General features: G+C 40.4%; 1 protein-coding gene across 1 annotated transcript in view; it reads right to left on the bottom strand.

The window, feature by feature from the left end:
- Positions 1-21,141, bottom strand: part of celf5a (cugbp, Elav-like family member 5a) — a 185,088-nt gene that overhangs the window by 146,092 nt on the left and 17,855 nt on the right. The gene's annotated exons all lie outside the window — the stretch shown is intronic.

Raw genomic sequence — 21,141 nt, 5'->3', positions numbered from 1 at the left:
GAGAGAGAGCAGTGACAACAAAAAAACAACGATAATCTGAGACAAATTTTAAGGGTGTCAAATGTTTATAGGGAAGCACTTCTTCTTTTTTTTCCGCAAGAACTACATCCATCCACACATGAGGCAATGAATATTTCTATAATTAGGACCGTCAGTACTGTCGGAGGTGCACTGCAATGCATCTTACAATGGAAGCCACATGCATTAGTATGCAGACATAATGACAAATATCAAAAAGAATTTTTATAATGCAGTTCAATCATCATTTCTTTTGCATTATACCTCTGTGCATTAATTCACTCAAAGCTGCTTTTCATGTTTGGTGCATCACATCATTAAAATTCAAATAATATAAAGGTGTCAAGTTTCAATATCACAGACTGACTCAAAAAGACAAAACATCACTAGGTCTTCAATATGGCACAAAGTTTTGCACAAATGCTTAAGGGATATTGATATCATGATCATATATTGTTGAGACTTTAGCATTCAGTGTTGGAATATTATGTTTCCCAGATATCTACACATTAGGCACGGCAAAGTCAATTTTAAAAAATAATAGTTTTAAAACATTGTCACTGTTCTCTAGAAATGTCTTATTTATTTATATCAATTTTGAATTGAATCATTATATATTCATAAAGTATGAGAAGAGCAAGAGCATGCAGAGGGACCACAGCAGCCTAAAGGTTTGTACATTATCAGACAGATGTATGAGCTACATTAACAAAGAGAATAAAAAGGAATAAAAAGATCACACTTGACTCAAACCACAGTGATTTTTTTTCACCATAAAATAATTTTTCTTAATCTTGTGCTGATCTGTACACAGCTTTTAAGAATGATTATTAAGTAATACATTTAGTGTTGTCATCTTGATACAGGTTCCTCCAATCAACTGATTGACTTCTGTCATTTCTTTTACTGTTGAATTATAAGTTACAGTTTGACTTGTCTATGTGTTTCCAACTTTGAGTTTAAAATATTAGATGTCCACGCTTTTTCGTGAACATTCACGTTGAGTTTTTGAGTTTTTTAACTACTCTGTGTCAGAAATGTTTCTGTGTGTCTATGGCCAGAGCTAAACTATCTCTGCTCTTTGTGTCTGCATTTGGGTGCTCGATCTGGTTTTCTGAATCGTAACAGAGTGTGTGTGAATGATAGAATATAGTCAATGGTATTGATAGTGTTGGGCAATAAAGGACTGAAGTAATTCTATTGAACTTCCTGAAATCTGTTGGGAGATCCAAACTGATAAATCCTAAGTCATTGACGAAAGTCCAACATACTCCTTTTCCTTTTAGTTGTACAAATATGCATTTTATTTTAATATCATTCTTCAAGAGGTTTAAAGTACCTAAAATGCAGGAACCTCTCCAACTGTGTGGGAGAGTTTCTTCAAATTTTTCATGGAATGTAACAAAAATTGTGAACTATTTGTAGTTTTACTGTAATTATTTCCTTTGTCCATCCCATATTGTCCTGGTCTCAACCTACATTGTTCTTCTCTTTCTACATCGCCTCTCCTCTCCAACATCCTGTCTTTGAGTCTTTTCTTCCATGCCTCTGCTACCCCTGTAGCAAAAAGTCTACACAAAGCAGGCACCCAGCGAGAGCTTCATGTGTCATCTGCCAGAGTAACAGCAATGCACTATTTCTTTTCATCTCCAAGCAATGCCTGCATTATCAATGCATAAGATGTATGGCAAGACAGTATTAATGGCCTCTTTCTCCCGTGCAAAATGAAAGCAGGCTCAACAAAACAAACAATGTGCTCTTTCTTCTCAAGGTAACTGAGTAGGCATATCAAAGAAGAGTAAAAAATGACCACTGTGAGAGCTGTTTGTCTCTGCTGGGTCATAAGAGAGATGGCTCGCTACAGCAAGAGCACAGCCATACATATGCAAGATACACTGCTGAAATGTGACTGTGCTGCGTGGAGCAATGGATGAACACTGACACTATATAAGATGATAAAGCTTAGAATAATGCTTAGCGAGTATCTGATGCTGACAATGCAGAATATTAACAAGATAAGTAATAAAATCAATTGAATCCAAAGATTTTGTGTTACTGTGCATTGCATCATCATACAGTTTATCACTAGTGTCAGCGTTCTACTCTCAGTCAGAAACTGCATCCATTCAGGGTCAATTTCAAGCCGTATTAGATTACAAAGAAAAGACACTCACTAAAGGTAGTGACGTCTTTTGACCACAAATCTTGTGCACGTAGAAACTGGCTGCACGGAGATCAGGGTTGCTTTGTCAGGAACAGGGCATGACTAGAAAGGACAGAGCTGTCTCTCTGCATTAAAACAAAAGAAGCCCACTAGAATAAGGGGCTTTCCACGTGAATGAGTGGGTGCGCACTGATTTCATTTCTTATGTGATGTGATGGGATGAGTTTTAAAAAAAAGGGTTCAGGGGACAAACAAATGAGAAGAGAAAAAAAAAAGGTTTGAAATCAAGACATGGAACACTTTTGGCTAATTATAAAACTTAATTGGACACTAAAAGGGATATTTCATATCCACAATCCAGTGAATGCTTTTTTGATCTATTTTTTTTTATCTGCTCTCTTTATGCAGATCTAGATTTTAATGAGCCTCACTTAAAAATTATGCAGAGGGAAAGCAAGTCTGACGGAGAATGGCTTAGGAAAAGTGCATTAATAAATTAGCCTCCTTGTCTCTATTCATTCTTGTCAGGAAGAATTCTCCCCCTGCTGATCCTATGTATTTATTCCAGCCTGGAATTAAGCCTAAACAGGAAGGTGGGGCAGATTAAATCCCTTTTATTTATTAGATAGACATTTTATTAATAAAGCTTTATTGGAAAGCCAAGTAGGTGTTCAGCTGTTTATAATTCACTCATATCCTGCTAATGTATGGAGGGGCTATATGCTGCTGAAGAGATATATAACGACGGGAGACACCTCCCTAGCAAGTTAATAAAAACACTAAACCATTAGCTTGTGGAGCTGGGGCTCACTCCTCCATCACTCTCCTGATCTTTTCACTCCTCTGTTCTCCAGAGAGCCTAAAATTAGACAGAGCATCCCTGACACACACACACACACACACACACACACACACACACACACACACACACACACACACACACACACACACACACACACACACACACACACACACACACACACACACACACACACACACACACACACACACTCACACAACTATTTATAGCACATTACTATAACAGTGACCTATTTGTTTGGTTTCCTAAGTACCAGGGCTTCTCTCTCAATAAAACACAATCTCAGTGCTGAACATCTGAGATTGGGACATTGCTTCAGGAAGGCCATGGTCATCAGGGGAATTTGACTTAAACATCTACTGTACGTACAAATTGGTATTCCACAGGCTGCTGCCTTGGCCTATACTGCAGACAGATCCTTTGTCTGATGCCCATTGAAACAGAATCCAGATAATGGATCACTGTACTTTATTTAAGGAGGACTAATATAAAGGAGTCCTGTCTAGTGTTGGACAGAGTGTTTGTAGGCTACGGTCTGACTCCAGGGAGGCCTGAGGCACTCTAGCACCCATGGTCCCTAAAGGAGTGCCACCACTGCTTAGTGAAGAGAAAAATGGCTTTGAGACACAGAGATGGATAGAATAGAATAGATAGAAGTAGAAAAGAGGTGGGGGAGAGAGAGAAATACCCAGAGTGGGGTAGAAAATGTGAGGAAAGTTAGAGAGAGAAAAGAGAATTATAGATGAGAAGGATGAACAGCAGACAAGAATTCAGACAGGCATTATACACATCCCCACCATATAAATAGAGGTGGTGTCAGGGTAGATAAATAAACTTGTTAATTTTAAGACCTTACAAAGTTCGAAAGAGCAGCACATGTAATTTTTGTAACAGTAATTAATTAGCCTAGTAAATCAAGTAAAATCACACACAATCTGGAACAAAAATCTGCTTGTCAACAGCTCAGGGAGCGCCAAAAAATACAGTTACACAGGTTCAGGTAATTCAAAGCAGTTTGGCAGCATGACAAAAGACATAAATCAAAGGTCTGCATTTTGGTTTACACAAAGCTTGAGCTAAAATTACAGGTCAGAAAAGCAATTACTTTCTTCTGATGCCGTCAAATCGAAAAAGAAATACGTTTTAGACAAAAGATGGAGAGCAGTCCACGAGACGGCTGTCACAACACTCTGCAGCTTTTCCTATGCAGGCCACAGCTTACGTTGCACACATTTCAGATCAGTATTAAATGGTTGGCAACTCCACTGCTGCTACATATAGCCTCTCTTTTCTGCTACTGGTAATAGGTGCCAGATGGAGAAGATAAGTAGCTTCATATGATAAAGAATGTATTAAAAGTTTCAGATGAAACTTCAGAGGAAGTAGAGCCTGAGCTGCTGGCCATTTCAGCACCACGGACAGCACCACAGCCAACAAGGACCTGCAGGTTCACAATTACAATCAATCCATGGACGCAGCAGTGCATTGTGGGAGGTAGGATTCAGCGTTTGTGTCGTAAACTATTGCCATCCCTCACATAACATCAAACAGATACTTCATGAGCAGCTCGAGCCTATAGTTACGTAACGACATAAATGCAAATCTACTTTCAAAACGTGTTGTTAGCTGGTTGGAAAACAACACATGATTAAACAAACAAACACACAAATTAAAATAGAAGGCTACAAAAGCATATAGCCCTGGTTTTGGAAGCCAACACACCAGTTAAAGCCTCCATCTGTTGAAAAGCATTCCCGAGGTGCTTCTTGAAACTGTGAACGCCCACATACGGAAAACTGCCTGGAGAACAAAGACAAACATTTCAGACCCTCCTCCCGCAATACTCCCCCCCCCCCCCCTCCCTACCTCCCTTGCTAAATATACGGGCTTGACGTGGGAGCATGTGGGCTGGTGAAAGCTCAAGATGCACTGCTTAACTTCCATGTAGCACTAAGACATCCATATCGCTCATCATTCTGCACTGACTCTGAAAAGACTCACGATCCCACAACATGTAGCCCAGTTTAGCAGGACACATTTATCTCACAATATTTTAAGGGGAGCAGTGATGATTTCATTCATTTTTTAATAGCTATTTCTTCAGCAAAAAGAAACATAAGTACACTGAAGCCAAAGATTCCATGTAAATCTCTCGGTACTCAGTGCTCCCCTGCTGTCAGCGTTCCTTTCCACGAACATCCGCAAAGATCTTCAAAAAAGATTTCTGTGCGATAATAAGCACAGCCTCAAGTCCATTCATATTTAGAGTTAGCATCAAAGGCAGAGGAGCTGCGTTAGAGCACCTCTGTGACTAAAGGGGGGAAGCGATTTTCACAGTGTCTCAACAGAAGAGTAAAGCGGCCTTCATCCTTTATCCTAAATAACTTAACCACAAAGTTCATTCAAATCATTCTGACCTGACGGCTCCTAATCTCTGGGCCAAAGCCCTTAAGGTTTATTTCCACAAACTCAGTGGCACAGGTGGACAAGTTTTTAAATTATTTTCTGAAATTAACCAAACTTCCTGATTGCATCACGTCACACACTTACACGTTACACACTGAGGAGAAATACAAAATGTACATCTCAAGAAGTTGTTTGTTTGCTCAGCTAGTTCAGCGTAGAACAATATCCTCCACAAAATGTTATTTCAAGTAATTTCTAAAAAGAATGACTATGTGTGTGTGTGTATGTGTGTGTGTGTGCGTGCGTGTGTGTGCGTGTGTGTGTGTGTGTGTGTGTGTGCGCGCGTGCGCACGTGCGTGCGTGTGTATTTATGAGTGTCTATTCACAGTTCAATAAGAATTATAGATTTAGGACAATTGAACATGATTATTTTATGATTTCCTTGCTACTGGATTCACTGGTCCAGCATAATTATGGGGCACTGCTGTACGCCTCACAATAAGCAATGCTGTTTCAGTGTAAACACACAATACTCACAGGAATGGTTTTATAATGAGTGTCATAATGAGTTTCAATTCAAACATGGGCTGCATGGCATCTGTGGAACAGTGTGCTATCTGAGAACGCAATCAGTTCTATTCAAGACCCAGCTTTAGTTTACATGTTCATTCTCAGTTAGAGCACGTTTGTGAGGGTCAGTTGAATGATCTCCATCCCCAACATGTGAGATCCAAAAAAATCAGGATAGCAGACGGACAGACAGACAGACATGTGAGCTAAAGTCGAACTTCTGCGAGTGAAAACTACTTTTAACCTCTGTGAACCAGCGAGGATGTCACCAACATAACAACACCCACTTAAAAAGCATGAGGGCAGACCTTGTTGTTCATTGTGTTTGCTATCCTCGTGGTGACACTAAGAAATCCTATCCACTTCCCTGTCAGAGGAAATCCATTATTCAAACTGAAGATTGACATTTGGAATTCAAACACACAAGGTAGCACGTAATTTGCTTCACAACAGCGTAATAGCTCCAAATGGTGACTAGTGAATAATGTAGGAAAATACATAATTTCAAATCACAAAAGCGGTGGGGGATGTTGATAAAGGCTCTTGTTACCAAGACTACATTAATTTAGAATTAATCATTTATTATAAGAAATGTATTATTATATACCATGAGTTTAGTTGTGCATGAACAAAAATGCCGTGACAACATATGGCTGTTTAATTTGTGTTTTTGGATGCCCTCTCTTCTGGGCATTAAATGAGGATGCAGCAGCCAAGGCTTTGTTGTTGTCCCTAATGTGAGTTAATCTGGATGTTGTCACATCAAACACAGGGACATCTGAGGTGTTATGTAGATAGTGTTTATAGAAACTTAGCCCGGCTGTGTCCCTGCGGGCCCGTCTCCTGCCTTTTCATTTGGATGGAGGCATAGAGATAGGCCATCTTCAAAGCTCCTCGTGTCTCTGTGTATCGACCATGCTCCCCTGCAGCCCTAGAGGCCTCCTATTAGAAAGGATTTGTCTTACAAGCTCTCTGTGCCGCCACTCTGAAGACAAAAATAAAAATGTTAGAGAAATGTGTTCTGCAGAAGTCCCAATGCTTCTAGGTCTTTCGGGGCTGTAGGTGTTTAACACCTATCCTAACCTATAATTTAGAATCCCCTCTTTTCTGAGTTGATCACACATTACACCTACAGAGCCATATCTGACGTGGAAAGGATTGACAGACCTACATTAATGTAGCAAACGCACATTTTGCCATCATTGCTCCCTTCACTTGGAACCCAGGTAATATGTCATTGCTGGAGGGAATAGCTGTCCTCTGCTTCTTTGGTTTGCGGCATAAAAAAAAAAGAAAAACGTGATTTAGAGGTCAGTATTCCGGCGTTATGAGCCAATGGAGCTGAGATGGGCCGATGTTTGTTTTTTATATTTGCAATTTCATATTTTCTTTTAGCCGCACTTTATGATGATACTCGGATGATTTCCCATCTCTTCTGCTTTTATTACTACGTGTACTATTCCTTAAGCTATAGGAACATTACTATCAAACTTTTTCAATAAGGGGGGCTTGGCTGCACAAGATAGCAGTGATGACAGAGTAAAAAAAAAAAGAGAGAGTGTTAGAGAGAGTGAGAGCAAAAGGCTGAAAAGAGTGGGAGGAAAAGAAAATACTTTTATTTTCCCTTCTTTGTCACAACCTTAAATACACCCCTGCAACGTAACTACAGCTGGCCAACCAATACCCACTGGGCTCTCACTGCGTACGGACACTATAATAAATCTGACATTATCAGATCATGGTGATTCAGCAGACGCAGCCTAAGTGCTTTTAGATGTGTCAGAGGACATGACAGACTTTCATTGCCCTACTAATGACTTCCCATTCATTCTTTGTAAAGTTAGTTTATAGTTCCCCACAGAGCTTTAATAATGTTTTTGTTTATATACAGCATTTTTCCTGTGCAGACTGTGAATTCTTGAGGTCTCACAAAAGCAGCGAATGTACTTCCTACTTGATGAAACATTTGCACCCGTTATTGTTTTCTGCTGTTTTATCATCCAATATAAATCGAATCCTTTGTTATCTGTTTTTAAAGTAGGAGTGTAAAATATGATTCATATGTTAACCAAATAATATCAAACTTTAAATTCAAAGATGTGCGGCTCAAAAATGTGACATCTGCCTTCTAAAAGTTGATGAGTGGAATCATCATAATAATTCAGTCTGCTTTACTAAAACAACAAAATATGCAGGGACAACACTTCAATAAGGAATAACAAAAAAAAAAAAGGGAATTTATAAAAATCCATCTGACAACATGTTACTGTGGAGAAACTGAAACCACTGAGGTGGAGTGGATGTTTGACACTCTCCAGCTCTTGTTTTTCAGCTATGTCATTGTGCACAGGAGTATAAGCATGACGGCTGTAAACTACACAAGTAGAGTCTCAAAAAGCTTTTGAACAACAAAAGTAACATGACAGAAGAGGAGAAGGGTGATAGAAACAACTGCAGTCTGTTGGCTGCAGAGATGCTCCCTGCTCTGGTGATGACAGTCGCTGGAATCGACTGAAACCCATTTGAAACAGACAATGGCACAACTCTCCCCTGCTAACAGCAGAACGCCTCCAGTCTGTGGTGATATTTTGATAATCAGTTATAATGAGCAGGGTATAATTTGTTTAGCTGAGGTAAATTTCACATTAGTGAATCACAAATAGAAAATGTGAGTCTAAAAAGTACAATATTCTCCTAAAAAATGTGTTCATTTTTCTGGTTTACTTAATGAATCCATGATTTCGACATTCATGAACATTCTTGACAGTAGACAGATTACTTTATTTACCCAAACTAGAGTTTTGGCCCCAACTACTGAAGAAATCTATGAAGAGAGGATTGGGCTTGTTGCAACAAAAGCAGCATGTTGCCCTGTTTAAAGCTATGAACATGGTGTGCTGCCAACGGGATCCATCCAGAGTTTTATGCATCAGAATCAGATGGTATGTCATCACTGCAGAGGCAGCTCATCAAGCAGAAGGGTTTATAAGCTGCACCTTTAGTAACACCTTTGAGGATTTCAAATGGCAAGAAGAGGGGAAAAAACTGGAAGGAAAAATGAGAAGAAAGAACCAGTTGGAAGCAGAGAAATGGAGGAAAAGAATAAATGGGACTGACAATGAGCCATGTTATCTTGAAGGAGGTCTTCCGGAGAGGAGTCTATTCAGGATGTGTTAATGACACTGTAGCAAAAGCACATCCACAAGACAAGTGAGAACACATCAAATGAGTTCATCTGAGTTGAATGCATCCAAGTCCTAATCATGATTTAATGTATTTCAGAAAAACTGAGAAACTGAATGAAAAATCAAAGAATAAAAATGACAGATCTGATGAAAAAAGATGCGCAAAGAGATGTGAGTTTGATGGACAACAAAGAGGCCTTGTAAGGCCGGGATAGGCAGACAGACACATAGAAATTGGCAGATGGGAAAATGGGTAGGAAAGCCGCCAGCAAAACTCTATATACTGTTTGTCATACAGATTGATAGCTTCATAAATAATAAATCAAGAAAAACAGGTAAAATAAACCTTGTAAATAGATGTGTTGTCTCGTCCTGGGCCCCGGTACCTAATGGATTATGCCAGAGCACATCTTTGCTTCGGTTTGTATTATGCATGTGTGTTTCTGTGTCTGTACATGCATTTAAGCAGTGTGGCGGCCAATGCTACCAAGGTAATCATTTGCCTGAACGCTATTACTGATGTTGTGTGATGCTGATGTTGAGAGACAGCTTTAACCTACATCACAGACATGCATGTGAATCCTTATGTTTCTCTGTCACGGAGCATATTCCATGCTGTCGTATCCGTGTGTCATGTTACCACCAGAATGCACAGCCTGATTTAGAAAAACAATTTATTTGCTAAATGTCTTAATGACATACTACTGCAGTAACGCCTTCCATTTCTTACAGGTAAAGTGAGGCACGAATATTCTTTTCCTCTATTAATCCAACAATAAAAAAATTCAGAGTTCATTATCTGCAATCAAACAAGAGGTGTGCAAACGCTTATATTTCCAATTGATCATTTGAATAAGCTTCACTCTCACACATTAATACAGAATGAATCAGAATTCTAATCCAAAATACAATCAGATTTTGCTTTGTTCCATTTCTCTTAGTTCAAATAAAAAGCTGTCATGAGTTTTTCTCTTGTGATTCATGATTCTTGATTACGCCAACTGTGATTCTGCTGCAGACTAAGGTACGACCCATTTGTGCTGCTCTGCCAAGGCGAGAAATCCAAAACGACTTTAAAACTGTGCATTTTGTCTGAATGCAAATCAATCAGCAGTGTATGACAGACCGCTCCTCGTCAGCAGCCACTGCAGCTGATGTGATACAGAGCCATGGAACACAAATCCGCTTAACAAAAGCATTCATCTAACTAAAGTCTACTTTTGGCATTAGGATATACATTCAGTCAATAAAATATGGCATATTTGTACAGTCACCTTTGAATACGGACTCAAACTGTTAATAAATAATTCTGTACAATAACATAATGGAGCTTTTGTAGCTGCAATTTACATAAGCAGGGATCTAAAGAGTTTAGAGGATTTTTTTTTTTCTTCTCAGTGCTGCACTGTTTGTGCATTTTACACCTATTTCAAATAATTGGAGACTGCTCCATTTTTTAAGAAGCCCTCTAATGATAAGAGCTGGAAAAGTTGCACACATATGCAATAATAACCCATGCACTATATCACGTAATGTTGTATCTTAGAGTAAGCTGTTACCACTGTCCTCATACTTTTGCTCAGGCTGTTATTGTATATCTTATTGCAAACTAACTGCACATTTAGTCATCGGTAATAAAATGGTAAACCGAAACCATATAAACATATCAATCGTACACAACAACCACTCTAGTTGCCATGGTTATTTTAAGAGTAAGTGGTAAACAACAAGAAATCAAATCTGTTTCCATCAGATGGTGTATTGGTCACAACTGCGAGACTTTCAGAATGATTATCCTGTTCTGAGTGAATAGTCACATAGTTTACTGGCATTACACGCATATTTTCACAGAAATATTGTTGTAAATGTATCTGTAAAAGCTCAATGTAAAGCATTTACAGTAAATTAGCATTTTTGGTGAGAGGCACAAACCAAAAATCAGAAGGCACCTGGTTTAGAAGAATTTCTGGTAATAAATATGCTGTCAAAAATGTAAGTAAGGAAAAACTGGCAAATGAGTGAGTTCTACTGCTTCAGGTCTCTGTGTCATTAGGGGAATTGCTGGAAGAGGTTTTATGGGTCATGTCAATATCACACAGTATATTAATATATTGACAAAACAGAGCATCCAATGGACTGAGACTTCATATGAAAAACACGGATTATCTAGGGGGATATGAGGGATCAGAGCCTCATTCATGATTGCTTTGGGTTCTTAAGTCTTTGGTTTTTCTTCTTTTCCTTTTTATTTTCCTGCTTGCTTTTCTCTTTTTGATTTTGATTTTTTTCAATCAGACATCATAGTATGAGATTCATGGGTATTCAGCGCCACACCATCAAACAAAAGATTGCCTCAGTGACAAATTTTGAACATCATGATGGGATTCCACTAAAGAAAGAACACAACCGTCCTGCTTTTTCACCTAATTCATCACATAGCACCAATTGAAGGCACTAGTCCTGATCAGGCAGTGAGGCCCTCCATCAGCCCCACCCCCACCCCCACCCCCCACCACCGCCACCCCCACCTCCCATCTCCATCTCTCCATTACACTCTATCTCACTCCCCCATCTCATTTCTCAATCTTCACAACTCAGTGACTCAAATATCTTTCCTCTTACTTCTCATTCTGTTTCGTAGTCTCTATATCTTCTTTTTTGACCCACCCCTAATCCTTCCCCTCTCTATCCTGATTCTACATATCTTTTTCTGCCTCTTTTACATTTTCACTTCTCTACCTCCAGGATGACTTCACAGGGCTACACCTTGCGCGAGAAGTTGAAGAGAGATGAACACCAGCTGACCCTGCAGAGCAGTACAACTCTAGATTGAATTCTGCAAAGCGTACTATGAGCATATCTGAGTGCCATGGATCAGGGGGCCACAAGCTGCTGACAGGAGTAGAAGAAGATTTTTACACTGCAGTCTTTTTGCAGTGCAAACTCACTTTCTCTCAGGTATAGTCGCTCACATACATACGTGGATGCAAAGCGATGTAAAGCATCAAACACAAACTACAACCCAGTGATTTGTGCCTTCATTGGGATCAGAAACAGGCCAACTTTGTTTTAGGAGGCTGTGGTGGGTGTGAGGGGTAGGAGGGAATTTAGTATTTTGCCTAAATGTAAGCTTGCTGCCTGGCAGACATCTCGTAGACTGTTTTACTTTGAATTATTAAAGCTGCCTCTTATTGCAGCTGAAGCTGAAATAGTTTAAAGGCCACAGAGTATAGCTGTTGGCACATCACAATATAATTCATATTCTCAGCTATTCTGCAGCCATCCAGCTTATTGTTATTTTCTATATGAAACACTTCGAGATTGCCAAGATGGGCAAAACACAATCACTTAAAATGAAGTGTCAGGTAAAATCTAATGTTGATAAAAATAAATAAATAAAAAACAAATAAAGAAACAACGAGCTGATATAAAGACGCTTGCAGAATTGAAATGTTGAATATGTCAACGTGCTTGATCTCACTGCTGCTAGCTCAGCTATATCCAGTGTCCTGGTATTCTGCAGAGCAGACGACAGAAGCCTTCACCGCGAGCGATCACCCTGACACTGGCTCCCCGAGCAAGCTCTGCTGACAGCCCTCCTCTGCAATTCAAATACTTCCACATGAGCAGGCCCATCACTAGCACTCCCCATACACTTGTATTCCGTGTCATTACCCCCAGGGACCCTCACACTCCTTATGCCTCATGCTGCTACCCTTATCGGGGATGAGAAGGGGGCCGGGGCTTAAAACAAATCGGTTAGACTGGCTCATGCATTGGTAGCCATGAAGGAGGGCTGCCACGGGCTGTTTCCACTCATGCACCCTGTCAGTCACACTCCTTCCCTTGCCCTGCAGTCATGTGTAGTGTATTTCATTAGTCCTGATTTTTGCTGACAAATGCTTGCTGTCATGCTGTGCAGCCCCCTTACCCTCTCCATGGACAATACACCATAGCAGAGCAAGATCTGCCTTACAAATGAGCTCCGCCCCCTGGTTTGACACAAATGTGCCATTTCAATTGAACAGAGATATGCTGCACATACTGGAGTCACATTGCTGGACACTGCACCCCGACAAAGGGATGGCTGTAATAAATATAAAGGTTTCACGTCAAACTGTCAACATGATCCTGTGCCATTCGTCTTTAGCCATTTATATTCCAAAGTTCCAACTATGTTTCCACTTTATCTCCCCCTAATCCATATGTGTCAAAATCAAGGCCCGGGGGCCAAATTGCGGCACACCACCTCATTTTATGTGGCCCGCGAGAGCATAACAGATCAGAGTGTCTAAAAATAAACAGGTCAAAAGTGTACTTTGACCAAAAACTGTATTTCCTACGATGCAGTAATGAAGCCCATTTTAACTCTGAGAAAAACTGTTTGAACAAAGTTAATATCCTAACTTGTGTTTGATCGTTTTTTTCTTTATTCACTTGGATAGTTTGATCCTTGATTGATGGTTATGTGGGTTTAATAACCTGACAAATTAAAAAGACTTACGATATAAAAGAGTGACAAGCAAACATGTTTTTTTTTCTGTATAACTGTAATATTTATAACTAGAATAAGTAATAAATTCAGTTATTAACATTAACATTAAGGAGTAGTTACATTTATGTTACATTACACTGAGTTACATTTAGTTACATTAATAAGTTACATATGGCCCTTTGAAGACAGCCGTTATGCTGAGGTGGCCCTTGTAATGAATTTCTTTCAAGCACAAGCGTAGCCACACCTCTATTCAGAGTCACAGTTCATCATCCATATGCAGACCCCCCAGCTGCGGAGGGATCCACATATAGACTGTCAGTCAGCATCTGTGCCTTGGCTCTTGCAGGGTTGGTGCGGTCATGTCTGTTGGGCTGGAAATAAACCAGACTCTTCTGGTTCAGCCCCGCTGGTACAGGTGATGCTTCACAGCACCTGTCCAAAGTGCACAGCAACAAAATGAGCCAGACATTACACGTTAAAGTCTGCTTTATAACCTAGATCACAGCCGTGTCACATGATTGATTCTCACAGACAGGCAGGCGGGCAGTCTCTAGCCACAACCAGAAATAGGTTAAAAAGACTAAAAATATCTAAAACATTAATAATTCAACTTTTTTTGCTAACCTGTACTGTTCTAAAAAAAATATCGCACAGTTCTCACTGTGAAGTGGCTTAATGGGTAGCATGTGTAGTTATTTTGGTATTTCAAGCGTAGTTCCCCCAACAGATGCTTAGTGAAATGTAACCTAAACAGTGGGAGGGTGAACAGCACTCTAATGTCATCAGCGCTCATGTGACAGATGGGGTCAAAACACGGTCATCTGTGACTCCAAGCAATTGTTTGAACCATATAAATTTGTTTCTTCATACATAATGATAGTGTTATTATGCACTGTTATGTGTGATTGTAATAAAAAAAAATTTTTTTTAAAAAGACAAAACAAATACATTTATGTTAAATCTTCCCACAAATATAAGATGTCCCTCTCACCCCTCCTGGGGTGTACCCGTTTCATCGTCAAACTTGGGTCCTGGGAGTTCAAAGGTTCTGCGCAATATAGTAAATGTTCCGAGGACAGGAGACATTCTCCCAGTTTGTGGACACAGGCCCAGTGCTGAATTGTACAGTTGTAGTCGGCGACTGACTTAGACAGGGGAGACGGGTGATCGAACCCCAGTCAGGGTGAGGGGCATCTAGAAAGGATCCCGAGGTAAGACCCCTAATGATATACCAACCTACCACAGGCATGAGCGAATAAAAGAATGGTAGAGATATACCTGCTCAGATATCGCCTGGATAAGACAAAGAGGAGGGACGCCTGTTTAGAATATTGTCTTAAAATGCAGCTAATCTATGAACAGGAAGAAAAAAAAACAAGCAAACAAAAGACAGATGTATGTGTGTGTGTGTGTGTGTGTGTGTGTGTGTGTGTGTGTGTGTGTGTGTGTGTGTGTGTGTGTGTGTGTGTGTGTGTGTGTGTGTGTGTGTGTGTGTGTGTGTGTGTGTGTGTGTGTGTGTGTGCGTAACAGAGAGAGAGAGAGAGAGAGAGAGAGAGAGAGAGAGAGAGAGAGAGAGAGAGAGAGAGAGAGAGAGAGAGAGAGCACAAGTGTGTGTTGTAATGTAAGGGTGTGTTGATTCAGTTCCCTAAGGAGCACTCTGGTACAGCAGCTCTTTACTGTGCATTGATAACACCAATATGCTGTTACGGGACACACACATACAAATGTACACATACACATTGAAGAAAGGTACATTGCAACTGGTAGAGTCGTTTTACCACTTCACGTACCTGTAACATAGTGTTACAGTTGCCTATAATCAGTGCACATCACAGTAACAGCATCAGGTCTCCTCGCTCTTATATAACAGCCCCAGATTTTCATGTTTATTGCTCCACCTTGTCCTTCATTCTTTCGTGAGATTTGACTTGTTATAAAACCATTACATTTATACATTAAAACCATTAAACTTATTTTCATCTCTCTATATGAAAAAGATTAGAAGAAATCAGATCACAGAGGACGACCCCACAATCTCTGAAATGTCTTTGTATTTCTAAGATCAGTTGAAGATTCTGTAGGAAGAACACGCTTACCGACGGTTTAAAAACATTTTAATGTAATTTGGGTCACTGCTGAACACACTGTGACATCCAGATAAAAAACATTCATTTTTGGAATGAAAAATAACATTTATAAAATACTTTTTATTTAATACAAAAATGTTGAATTTCACATCATCCCTGGCATTGCAAACACTCTCAGTCCATATTTATATATATCTTTATCAAGATATCTGGAATAGTTTTAAAGTTACACTCAAAGTAGGCCAAATTGATTTTAAAAAACTAATTTAAAAATAAACAAATACACAAGGAAACTTGTAAAAAAAAAAATTTGGATGTGTTAGCCAAGATCCATGAGAAAGTATTGAAAGTATTGTAGATGACAGCTGCATTATATCTCAGTGAGGGCACACAGTATGTGCTTGGTAGTAAAGATGCAGTACAACTTTACCTTGAGAGCCACAAATAGTAAATTTGCTTCCCCTTCTCTACACACGACCCTCACAGACACACACCCACACTCTCCTGCTACCCAAAGGCTCAATTTTAACGAGTTGCCTCTCACTTCTACATTCCTGCCAGCACCGATTGGCTTCATGCTGACCAGTCCGCTCCTCTCAGACCCTCACCTCTTCCCTCTCAACATGGGCACGTGGAACACACACACAGTCGCACACATACACGCACACGCACATACACACAGAGGAAATCATACAAAACACAGCTCTCTCTACTCCGCCAGCCTTAACAGAGATTTAGCAATTATTCAGCTTTTGCAGCAGCTAGGCTTACACAGATTTGTGGTAGTCAACAAGTAAACAAATGGAGAGTATGCATGTAAAATTATAAGTGCACATGTTATATTTGTGTCCATCCATGTGTGCAAAGCCAACTGGAACAGTTTGCAGCGTGTAGAGGAACATCTCCGTTGCGTGGCTGCCTCATTTGCACAGCACAAGGTCGGCAATTCTGTGCAACACATTCCCTCTCTGCTCTTCGCTTCTCGTACATCCTATTATGGCTATGCTGAGTGTTAGCAGAGACACACAATGACGGATGCAAACACAGGTGAATTCATGCATGCATATGTATACAAACATACAGGGGGCCGTGTGCACACACACACGGCAGACAGGTGTGTGCAGAGCAAAGGGCACAGCACATGAGTGAAAGAGCAGAGGAGACAGAAATGGAGACAGAGGAAGATGGAGGCAAAAGAGAGGGAGGGGATCTACTTAGAGTGTTGACATTGTAGGGGCCCACATGTGTGTGCTGGAGCATAATCTTCTCCCTGCTCTCATTGGGTTTTTAATGCGGGTGCTATTTCCATAAACATGCCTCTTGAATCACTGCCAGCCTCTTACACTCCCCCCAGGTCGAGCTTCACTAATACTTGGAGTAAATGCATGCAGCAAACACGTTTCCACCATCGCCTCACCAAGACAATCACAATTGTACACAGTTGTACGCAATGCAAGCATGGAGAGAAGGGGAGGGTCACCTGCGTTTCTGTGCTAATGCAAATGGACTTGCTGCAGAGGCTGGGATTATTTCTTGGATCTGCTGGATTTGAGGAGTGGTGGCGAGAGGACATAGAGTCTAAGGAGGAAAGAGGGAGGTGGTGGATTTAAGTAGGGGGAAAGCGTGAAGGATGCAGGATTTTGCCATGGAGCTGAAGCTGGGTAGAGTAAATCTGCAGACTTGAGTTGGGATATGTGACACTAAGTAGACAAATGATGATGTAAAGCGTCATCAGGTCATCACGATATGGTTCAATTTTCTTTGATGAGATAACAGGATAAAATTCTCGAGTTTTGAATTCGGTACAGAAGAAAATTTGTGTACACAATGCACTGACATGGTTATGTAATACAAAAAAAGTGAGGCACCTTCACCAGCGCTGAGTCTGCGTTACATAGCCCACACATTTTACATTGAAGTCCCATCGTCATGGTTGTTGTGTGATCCCTGCAAGCTACCATGTGCACATTGTTCATCCCACTTTTAAACATTGCTATTTGTAACTACAGAAGGCTGGCTGCAATGCATAACACGAGCATACAAACACACACACGCGCACGCACACACACACACACACACACACACACACACACACACATACACACACGTGCATCTAAAAGAGTCAGTGACACACAATAAGCTTCTCCCATTCAGCGGTGAAACTTGTCAGGCCCTCAGGTCCCTGAGTCACCATCACATGTCACCACAGGAATCTATATTGGAGTCAGATAAACTTCTATTTGGCCATATTGTTCCTCTCAGCAGCTAATGTGGAGCATGGGACATGGATAACAACCCCAGAATACAAGTGTTTTTTTCTTATAATGAGGTGGCAAAATGTGTTTTTGTGTGTCTTGCAACAAGTGCCTCCACACTAACATGACTGTTTGCACACTAAAGTATATACACCAAGTATCTTTTAAATTTTGGTATTATAACATGAACAATTTAAATCTTTAACGTTTAAGTCCCTGCCTTATCAAAGTGCTACCACTGATGCCAATGTTCTCAATACAATTAATCAAATTCAGAAAATTAGAAATCAGTTGCATTGTCTGGGTTTAAAGTCTGCATCCCAGCATCATGCAACAACTCAAAGATTATCATGCATAAATGGGATGCGATGAGATGAAAGACAAAAGAAATGGGATTCATGAGTTAGATGATACACTTCATTGTGTATAAAACAGGAATCTGCTCAGTCAAAGTTCCTTTTTTTTTTAGATGAGTTTCTCATTGTAGATATATGACAAGAGCAGCAGCTCGCTTGTCTGTGACCAAAGAGATTGATACTTGTGATTTCAGACTGAATTCTACTTTGCTTTGTTTGCCATAAACACAGGAGATGTCAAATCATCCAGAATGGAAATATAATTGGTTAAAACTTGTATTAAAAGAGGTTCTCTCTTTGCCTTAACCTAAAGCTGAGGGATGTGGTGCTTTGCTCAATGACATAACTGCACACAAGGTGTAAACTCAAGCCTGCCATCCAGAGTTGTCTAAGCATTCTTACACTCCATTTTATATGGATGGGCTAATTTGTTCTAAATGCTCAGCAGCGTCCTGTGAGATGTCCAGCATGACTAGATAAATAGTAGTTCTCAAACGTAGTTCTGCTCATTTACAGCAGTTCTGCTTGGATTTGGTGGTTTGACATAAATACATAATAAGTTAATATGGATGAGCAATAATGGTCAACCCCCTGGTAAAGAAGCAGCACTACAGGGGTTAAAGATAAACCACAGACATTGATAATTCATAACTTATCTTTGGACCGTAGCCCCTGGACAACTGCATATCAAGCAAGATTTTGCAAACAAAGAACTATCATATCTACTTACCATCAAGCAGCAAAGCAACAGGGGTCAAAATGCAAAATATTTGGGACCAGAGAGAGTCAAGAGAGAAGGACAGCAGAGATAAATGCACTTCATAGCTGGAGGTTATTGGAAGGAATGGAGGCTCTGCAGGCAGTTTAGGAATACTAGTGTGAAACTCGTTTGTAGTTAATGTTGTAACTGGTTGTGCTGCTGTATGTGTGGCTGTGGCATTACAGCAAACACCGTGTTTCCTTGGGCTGCTGATGTTTGTTCGTGTGAGTGAAGTTGAAGGGAACAGCAGCGCAGCTTCGTCTGTGAGGCCTGACACCCATCAATGTCTGACTGTTACATTTCTATGACAAGCTCTGTCTCAGGAAGAATAGCGGCAGAGGAGCAGCACAGAAGAGAGAGATAGGATGATGTGGGGTGGACAACAATGGGGAAAGTCAGCACTTTCAAATCACTAAATGTGTGTGCACATACAATATGCATGCTCAAGAGGATAAAACTTTGAAACTGTGTTATAAATCCAACTTGCAATTTTTGTGCATTTTGCTACTTTTCTGTTTGCAACTCTTATTTATCACAGTGATGCAGTCATTAAATATCTTTCATTTCTTTTCAAATTAAGTGATGCTGTTCAGAGCATTGCTGTTTACTGTATAGAGCTCCATTTGAATGGAGAATCCAGATGGTTTGAAGATCTTCTCTTCACTCGTATGCAAGGAAATAAAGCAAAGGAGCAGACAGGAACAACAGGCTTGTTGGTGTCTATGTCAGTGCCTTAGTGCCCCTCATTTAAGCATTCACTGACATCAACTATTTAATCCCAGAGGTACGTCAATTCTTATGGAAGCCCTGCAAAGGCTGGTGTGGGGGTGGGTACTGACAAAAACAGTATCAGAGAATCTTCCTTTTGAATACATCACTGAACACAGATAAAACATCTCATAAACACATCCTCTGACATTTTATGAAAGGACTTTTCTTCCTTTCTCGCTCTTGTTATTATTCAAATACAGAAGACAAAGAGAAGAATCAAACCCACTGGTGTCTAATTTCCACAATTAATGAAATTTGTTTTTCAAGAAGTTCCATGGAAAATGTTCAAAATTTGCTCTGGGTGGTTTGGTTTCTCAGGTTGCTATTGAAGATCAGATGGAGATGTTGGGGGTGAGAGGAGAAGGGATGGGGGATCTTTACTGATGTTTCTCTCAAGCTTGATCTAAGCATGTTAAGCCGCAACGTCTCAGCAGGGAGCTGTAGCTACCCATCTCTGCATCCCTGTATACTTGTTCCAACATTTGTCATTATCTTGTGCAAAAACTGGAAGTGTCATTGATGTGCGAACAATTTTCACAAATGTATGACAACAAAAACAATGACAGAAAAATCAAGAGTGGAAATTAAAATGAAACTAGTTCCTCTTCATAAAAATTAACTATTATTAAGCTAAGCCAAGTCAGGGCGGCACGGTGGTACTGTAGGTAGTGCTGTCGCCGCACAACAGGGCTGTTCTGGGTTCGAGTCCCACTCTGTGCAGTTTACATGTTCTCTCCGTGTCGACGTGGGTTCTCTCCGGGTTCTCCAGCTTCCTCCCACCTCCAAAAACATGCACTTCTGGTTAATTGGCCTTTCCAAATTGTCTTTAGGAGTGATTGTGTATGTGTGTGTGTGTGTGTGCGTGTGCGTGTGCGTGTGCGTGTGCGTGTGCGTGTGTGTGTGTGTGTGTGTTTGTCTGTCTCTGTGTAGCTCTGCGGTTCACTGGCGTCGTGCCCGGAGTTTGCTCGCTTTACGCCCTAGGCCAGCTGAGATAGGCTCCAGCTCCCCGTGACCCGCTACAGCGGATGAAGCGGGTAGGAAAATGAATGAATGAATGAATGAATGAATGAATGAATGAATGAATAAGCCAAGTCACATGTAATGTTCTTTCGGCTGATAGCACTATTTCAAAATTACAGAGCTTCACCCCCCAAAAGATCACTGTGCTATTGGTTTAAAAGTGTGAGGCAGAGCGGATCAATGTTGGCAACATCCCCTGGAGAACAGACACATGAAAAAGTTGAAACTGGG

The sequence above is a fragment of the Antennarius striatus genome, chromosome 7, assembly GCF_040054535.1.
Source record: "Antennarius striatus isolate MH-2024 chromosome 7, ASM4005453v1, whole genome shotgun sequence".
NCBI classification, from domain to species: domain Eukaryota; kingdom Metazoa; phylum Chordata; class Actinopteri; order Lophiiformes; family Antennariidae; genus Antennarius; species Antennarius striatus.
Note: the sequence above shows the minus strand (reverse complement) of the source record. Positions and strands in the feature narration are given on the sequence as shown.